The sequence below is a fragment of the Helicoverpa zea genome, chromosome 3 (assembly GCF_022581195.2).
Source record: "Helicoverpa zea isolate HzStark_Cry1AcR chromosome 3, ilHelZeax1.1, whole genome shotgun sequence".
NCBI classification, from domain to species: domain Eukaryota; kingdom Metazoa; phylum Arthropoda; class Insecta; order Lepidoptera; family Noctuidae; genus Helicoverpa; species Helicoverpa zea.
Genome location: NC_061454.1, coordinates 12,079,466 through 12,088,293, shown reverse-complemented (window position 1 = coordinate 12,088,293; position 8,828 = coordinate 12,079,466).

Genomic DNA, 8,828 nt, shown 5'->3' with positions numbered 1-8,828 from the left:
TTCTTGGAGGAGGAGCGAGCTTCCTCCTCTTGTCCGCTAGAGCTGCAGGCTTGGCTGCAGGGGGCTCAGGGGCCGACATTTTCCCTCTCTGCTTCCTTTTTACCACCTTTATCCAAGGCTGGTTGGAAGGTGTGGTGGAGGGCAGCAGTACGTCTTCCGTCACCGGTTCGGGAGGGAACGTCTGAGTAGTCGGGGCCGGTGACGTCTTCTTGCCCTTGGTGGTTTTTAGCACCTGGAGCTCCGCCTGGGCTGGTGCCGTTGAGGGCCCCGGTGTGATGGGCATCCGTCCGGGCGCCTTATCCGCCGCGAGTGGAGGGCGTAGCCGCGGCTCCGGCAGGAGCCGATCTTCAATGCCGGCGAGACAGGCTCTGGTGAAGGCCCTCTCCTCCATAACTACCTTGCGGATAATATCCTCAAAGTAGGAGGGAGGCAGCGGTGTTGGACCTTCTAACGTTCCCTCTTGCCGAGTCGTGGGCTCGGCAATACGCGCGTGCAGCGCAGACACCTCTTTCTGCAGGCGATCCACCTTCGCCTGCAGTTGCCGCGTTTCCTCGGAGGTGGTGCGCTGCGCCAGTTCCTTAACAATGCCGAGCAAGCTCGCTGCCCGGCATTTCAGGGCCTTCTGTAAGGTCCCCTTCAAGTTGGAGGACTTGGAGGCCACCTCGAGGATTTCCAACTGATCCTCCAGGGCCATGCGCTCCATTTCCTCCACTGTGTGGTCCGCGTAGACGACACTAGAGGCGCCGTGGCTGGCCTTGGCTCGGCTTCTTCGCGCCGGCTGTTCCTCCAAGTCGTCTTGTAAAACCGCCCGCTTCGCCGGCTTCTCAGCCGCATCTGAAGAGCCTACGGAGCCCCGCTTGAGGAAGGCCCTCTTCCTGGTCTGGCGGGTTGCAACGCCGCTCGTGCCACTCATTTGTGACTCCGTGTCGGACAAATCGGTGGACACGACGTCACTATCTCGCATGAGACTAGCCGCAGATGGTGCGCGGCTGGTCTCTGATGCCGAAGCATCTCGAGCCATGGTTTGGCCCCGAGAAGGGCCTTTGGGTTGGCCCTGAGAAGGGCCTTTGGGGAGACAGCGCCCGGAGGCGGCCCTTACAAGACGTGGCATTGCCACCCACAATATCGAAACGCAAGACTGTTGAAGATGTTTCGACGCACAGCGTTCGTTAGCCGCCGGCCTGCCACTCCGTTACGGTGGTCAGGCGCGGCGTTGCCCAGGGGTCACTACGTGGAAGTCAACGCTGTGGGGGGACCCCCTCAAAAGTTGCCCTGGATTTCTCAGGGTTTCCATTATCAGATCCTGACCTGATGATTATGGGACCATCTGTGAGGTATTATACCCTATCAAAACAAAAAATAATTTAATAAAATAGTCCATAAATAGTCCCATGAACGATGTTTTCATAACAGCGCCTGAACAATTTTTAAAGCATTTTTTTCGTATGAAGGTGTAAAAAAAATGAATTGGAGAGTATGCCATATTTTTTTAAACATTTTTATCTTTTTTTTGAGATACGTCACATTGTTATAGGACGTGGGGCAATTTTGATCCGTCTTCTTTTGGTTAAGATTTTACATTAAATTTAGGAATTCTTGTTCCTTTTATATTTATTTAGGTCTATTTTTAAACATACTATCTTTAAAAAGGTACTTACTAGATATATTTCCAGGCCTCCTTTTTAATTAAAATTACAAAACTATTCACTAAAACTTCTCACAAAACGGTCTACAAAAAAAACTTGAACCGCAACAACGTAGGTGAAAATTTAATTCCACGTTGTACAAACTAATTTAGAGGCTATAAAACACTTTTGTGCTCCGTTCAAACATAATAAAACTATTTTTAACTTAACTGCTTACAAAGGCTGTTGTAAAAAAATACTAAAACAACATGGCGCCCGTGTAAATAGCAAAAGGTTATGTTTAACACCATGAATGTTATAGCGGTTTCCACCAAGTAACTTGGTTATTAGAGCGTGTAAAATTTAAGCTTCAGCAAAATGAGATAAAGTACTACGGTCCACGCGTGACAAAGGTGAAATCCCACACTAAGCGACATTCAACCTTAATAGAACCCGATACAGTTGATTTTTATTAAATTCCGAAGTCCACTTTGTTATTTTTTGTCGTACTACCTAATCGCCTCTGACCGCAACGTTGTTAAAATCAACGCTAAAAAGCGGAAAGTGAAAAACGTTTTTTCAATTTTTATTTTTTCTGTTGTAAATATTGAATTTTCAATTGATTGAAAAGAAAAATGTTTGATTAACGAATTCATAATGGTTGGTTAAACATTGCATAAATTGATATTTCAGTAAATGGTTTAAAATTATCTTTGTTGACATTTTTGTAGTAAAACCTATCCCGTTGTATTTATTTTTTCCATTTTATTCAGTTAGCTTATATTTTAGTATAGATCAAAGGTGTGTTCCCATTTTAGGAAGCTGATGAACTTTGAAAAGTTTAGGAATCTATATTGTTTGATGCTGACTTAGATACATAATTCAAAAATGACCCTTCACTGGTAGTTAGCAGTGTAGTCAAGCGAAAACTTGTGAAAAGATAATCTCTCCTTACAAGGCTTCGTCTGCTGCATTAAATTGCATAGTCACGGATTAGTGCATTTAGTTTACTGGGTAATTGACCACTTACGAAGTCGGATAATATAAGAACAAGTATATTTTCATATGCCATATTTATTTTGGTCCTAAGGTAAAGTTTTGTTTTTATAAAATAGCTCCAATAGTGTCAAACAAGTTTAAATATGATGCCCTAGCAGTGATATACATAGTTTATAATATCAGAATAATAAAGCCCACTGGAAATAGTTGAAACCGCCCAAAACGGCTAGTCATATAAAATTGTACTTCACTGTAAAATTAATTGTATATCAAGCTTGTCTCTTGCAGTGTTACTGTTATTAAAAAGAATAATTAACTAGCGTACTAAAATGAAAAATCATTTCCAGTTTTATTTTCAAAAGAAAAACATTGGTAAAACAAATTGTCTGCGGTGTTGTACACTAGCCATTGTTTTCAATTGTCGCGATAAATTATATGGTTACAGAAACCATGTGTGAATTTATTTTGGTTTTATTCCGATAAAACAACTCTTTGATCATTTTATTGGGGAAATAAAATAGGTTTATTTTATTGGTTAAAGACGGTTGTTGAGACTTTTTATAGTTTTTTGAGTTTTTGTTTAGTTTTGTTGGTGCTTTTTGAAATAGATTTAGTATTATTGTTCTTGTTAATATTAACCAATTAGTATGTTTAGGGCTAATGTATAGATTGCGTTACATACGTTTATATCATGTTTACATACCTATTTTAGTCATTAACATCTAAAGGAATTCAAATACGGACGTAATACTCCTCTATGAGTACAATTTAATTTGGATCTCCTGTGTACAGACAACATAATCTAGATGGAGCCGGAGATAAATATTTGATACAAATCGCTCTTTTCGTGGTAGGGGTGTGGTTATAGTGCGTTAAGGGATATCACCACGTATACACAATTTAACGTTCATAATCGACCTTTATTTCTATACTAATATAATAAAGAGAAAAGTTTTTTGTTTGTCTGCTTATACCCTTAACAGAACCGATAACTACAGAACCGATTAATTTATTTAGAGACGTAGTTCAATAAAAATAAAGCTTAATTTACAATGTGTGTGCTTAATAATGTACCCAACTGTAGACATAATTAAAGTCAGCAATTCTGCCGTTAAATATATTATGCAATTTGATTACTCTGGTCGTGAAAACGGAGGAATTTCAATAGCCTGAAATGCCAATAATGGTATTCATGAATAAACGAGATAAGCTTATATATTATCGTTAGTGCCCGGGAAGAGGCCATTGTTTGGTAAAGAGACTATTTTATAGAGGTACTTACCTACTTCTGTAGATAGATAAATAGTATTTTATGAGCCAATAGCAAAGCAAAGAGTGACTGGAGCATGAAGTCCCACATTGGGATTTAAAAAACTTTTTCAAAAATATTTTTTAATAATTTTCATTGGTTTTATTTAATAATTAAAGTCAATAAAATTACAAAGATTCTTTGCTACCGTTCATAACATTAACAAAAATCTTATGTCCTTCTTCCTGGTCTACGCTACCTCCTCTCTAATTTTCAGCTATAACGGTTCAGCCATTCTTCAGTTAAAAGCTGTGAAACTAAAGAACTTTCTTTTATATAAATAAATAGTATTGATATGATATCGTTCCTTTTGACCAAAAACACTCTGACGTAGGCTATGCATATAGTTAAACATACCCAAACGACATCAGCATCCAGAAAGTTGGCCCACTGCTAATTTTCAGAGCAAATCTGATCGTGTGACACATAGGTACGCCGTGGTCACCAAATTCAATTTCGTGCTTTCAAAACTTTATCGCTTCTCTATAGTATGTTAGTTTAAACGTTCATCTGGGTATAATCCGTTTTCCCTTTTAGCTTAATGTTTATATACTTGTTTGTTCATGAATTATCACAATTATTACGTTAGAAATGAATGGATGTTTTTTTACTTGAACTTGGTTATTTGAAACAAGAATTATTTTTTGTCAGCAAAACAATTAGGTGTTAGGTTGAATTTTTATTGTAACGAGACAAATATGTGTTACAATAGTTACTAAACACTTTTCCCATGTAGGCTACTATCGTATTTGCGCGTGCGCAAGTCATTAAAGTGTACTTCAAAATAACTTACTTGACTTAAATATTTACCTAAAACTAGTATAAAATCTACAGACTTATTCAGTTCTTTCTAATGTGTTAGTGAAAAGATAAAATCCTAAAGCAAGTGGAAATAGTTCATTACCTGGATTCAAAGTTAAAACCAAAGTTAGTTTTAAAACTGCAAAAGAAGCTTTTCAAATCAAATATAAAGCGTACAAAATGTTCTGAAGTTATCTGTTGAGTTCAGAAAAACTTCCTTTCATCTTTTGTATGCAGTAGGAATGAATAAGTTTTTAAAATAGATGCGAAGCCTGTTCATTTTCACTATTTAGGCTAGCTTTTCTTTAAGCTCCCAACGTCTTTTGTGTATTTTCCCTAATTTAACAAAAAAAAGCTATATACATATGCTAACTTCATGCCAATTTCTTAACTCACATTTTAGGACAGGTCTAATTAACAACAAGCCATATGATGCCTTATACAATAGTTATATATACATACATTCTCACTTTAGTACTGTCTGTAACTTCTAGTTAGACACCTCCCTTCCTCCATATTTCTTCAAAACACTCGTACCACGACATAAATTTTCTTTCACACAATACCTCCAACGCTTACACAAAACACGGTCTTATCAGCAGTTCCCGGCCGAAATTGAGCAGCTCTTTAATCGAGACAATTCGCTGGAAATGTCAGGAATTTCCTAATATAACATTCACAATAAATTTTCCATTAGCCAAGTCTGTTCGACCGACATTAGACGCATGCTAATGTACACCAGCTGTGCGGAATTGTTCCCTCAGTTAATTTTAATAATAATCTTTTGATGGATGTGTTATGGCGTAGGTGAGAATGATAATGTATGAGGAATGTTTGGTTGAATTCTTGTTGAGAAATGTTTTGAAAAGTTTACTTGTCATACGAACCAGTTATAACTGGATCTTTTTGTTTTATGAGAATCAAAGCAAAATGTTTGATCCACTTCTTTGAAGCTTTCAGTCGTGGCAATTTTTCGAGAAATAAAGTCTTAGAAGTTGCATAAAACATATGGATAAATCTTGCATTTATCGTTACTGATTCTTTTCAGCCAATTTGTATTTAATGTGCCCAATAATAAACAGACTAAATTCAACGAGCTGTAAGTTCCAAAATAACTTTATACAGGCCATTGTTTTCTTATGACGTCGTAAAACTATTAGACCTAAATTAGGAGCAGTTTAATTTAATGATATGTAAAAAGGTTGACGAAATTTATAGTACAAAGACCCAGTCGGGGTTTTTGCAGAATGCTTTTAAAATGCCTTTGTTGTAACTTAAAACTTTTGAAGGATACGTCATTAATTTATCTTAATATTCTATTAAAGTTTCATTTTGAATTATTCAGCTGAGTCATAAATGCACAAAACAACTGTGAACTGTAACTCTATAAGATAGGCTTTGTGACCTCACATAATTGAGTTAATAATACCACAAACTAATCGTAAAGATCTATCGAATAACTAAGATTACTCACAAATAAATAAAACGAAGGTACCTACCTTATCAAACTACTAGGTAACCTACAAAACTTATATAATTTACCCAATAAGATTAGTTTACCACCGTTTATGAACTAATAATTTCCGCTCACGTTTGACTCCCAAAAATATGTAAGCAGTAATGAAAGTCGTAGTTCTATTAGGAGAATACATCAACATACAGACGGACGGTCTCATATTAGAGAAAATGGGACAGAATGGGTTCTATTAATTTTATTATGATGATATTATTCGTGGCGTCTTTGCGATGGTAACGTCGTTAGTTGGCGTTCTCTTCTGTTCCATTTGTTGCAAAAATAAGAGCTTTTAACCGGTGGGTTAAGTGGTATAATTAGCCTAGAAAGTTCTATTTGTTGTTGCCTTATTACTATGAGTAGCCCTTACTCAAACAAGTAGTTATCATTGCTGAATAAGCTCTTCATGAAACTTGTGGCTAAGACGTTCGGGTCTGTCTATCAACGTATGATGCCGTCAGTCTGAGGATGGGTGACAATCTTCGTTATATCGATTATCATCAGTCCATCATCAATACCTTCAACCTTTGAAAAAATCACATACAGTTTTTTTGTTAAAAAAAATAGCCAGTAACAACCCTTTTACGTTAGATAAGTGATTTCATTTACTTCGAAATTGGCTTCATTGCATCCACAAGTATTTTCTGAAGGGTGCTTTCAAAGGCTCTAAGGAATGTATGAATATTTTTGTGACCGGAAATTACAGGCTTAGAAACCCCTTTTCAAAATATATTTCAAAGCTTTCCCGAATTCACAAGATAAATAAAACTGGCAATGAATTTCAGTATTGTCTGTTAATTAGACGTGTAATTTTAATATTTAATTGCTTTTATGAATATTTAAATTGTTCAATCTTTGATGTTGTCTGCCATTATACGAATAATCATTTTTGGCTTCTTGGTTTTGAGTGGGGTTTCACATAGATACAGCTAAATTAACTCAGATGCTATTAGTGGAATATAGTATACCTATTACCTATGTCACATGCTAGAAATGACGGTGATGATGATGATTATGGTTCAGGGGACCTACAGGACCAAACAATAAATGTTAGTATAATTTGCAGTACTAACAGTTATTTCTCTTAGTTCATGAAAAATAAAAGCAAATAAACATATTTCAAGACTCATGTCTTATTTAAAGTAAAGAGAATTTTTATAAGATTCAAAGACAAATTCTTACGCGGCTCAACCGTCAATAGATTTGGCGTTCAATCATAATATCTGTTTGAAGCTTACAAGGTATTAAGGAGTTTAGAATACTGGTTCTTACAGAGTAGACAGAAATTCTTTCCAGTGTATTTTTTAGGCGTTCCGTAATCCTTCGAGTGTATGTGATACGATGAAGTGTTGAAAGTACATTTTGATTATTTGCTTTTTTAACAGACTTTCCAAAAACATGTTACTTTTACGCTAACATATCTTTAATTTGGGAGTTGGATGTTTATTTGAAATCAAATAATGTGAAAAAATATGCGGCATTCGTTGTGTTTAAAAACTATTTCTGCATGAACGGGAAAACCGCTCCGGATTTTATAGCAGAAAAAATATACACAAATACTTACATAACGATGGTCCAGTATTACGGTATTACGACACCATTACAGGACCTCTCGAAATTATAAACCTATGTAATGTTTTATATCGCAATATAAACCATAACAAAAAGATAACAAATTCACGTCGCAGATGTCTGGAACTGTTAGGATATTACAAAAAATAAGCACTGAGAACTGACTACAATATAAAATATAAAAAAAAACTCCCTCGTTCTTGTGATATTTCAGAAACCTGCTACCTAGAAATGTAGTTTGTCTTTATTTTAAAAACTCATTTTTATTTTTCTCTGTAAAAGTGCACGCTTTTGGTAAATAATATCAGAAATGTCGATAGTTAACATAAACTTAAAATGTGAATGAATAAATCAATTCGTTACTTCAATTTCCCATTGAAAATCATGTAAAAAGTAGTTATATATGTGTAAAGAAAACTATAAGAGCCAATCCTCAAGGATAAAAAAGTAGCCTATATTATCTCTCCATGTGTATATAACACGTTTAAATACTATCATAAGTAGTTTAAGTGTGAAAGCCCGATAGACAATCCTAGTTACTTTCGCATTTATAATATTTTATAGCAAGTATTTTCTCCGTCTAATTTTGTAATCATGTTTTTGAATTTCATCTACTATCTTGTATACTAAATTGAGCCCTCATTTCTTGAAGAGGCCGATTGCTAGTCCTATAATGTCTGCTAAGAGAATTAATTTTCTCATTGACCTTTACGCTAATGACATACCTACTTCCCAGCTTCAGCTGTCTGACTGCTTATTACTATTATTAAATTGATGTGATTACGAATGCTAGATTCTGGTAACACTTACAAATTAATGTTTACTGATATAAGTGACAAGTAACAACAATAAAGTTGTTTATTTATCTATACATATATCTTTTTTTTTAACGATGTCCAAAATCATCAAATGACCCCTCCCGCTGTGGGTTAGCAGCGGTGAGGGAGTGCCATACTCTTGCTGACTAAAAACCATCGTAGGCCTTTTATGTACTAGGGCCGCGGTAACT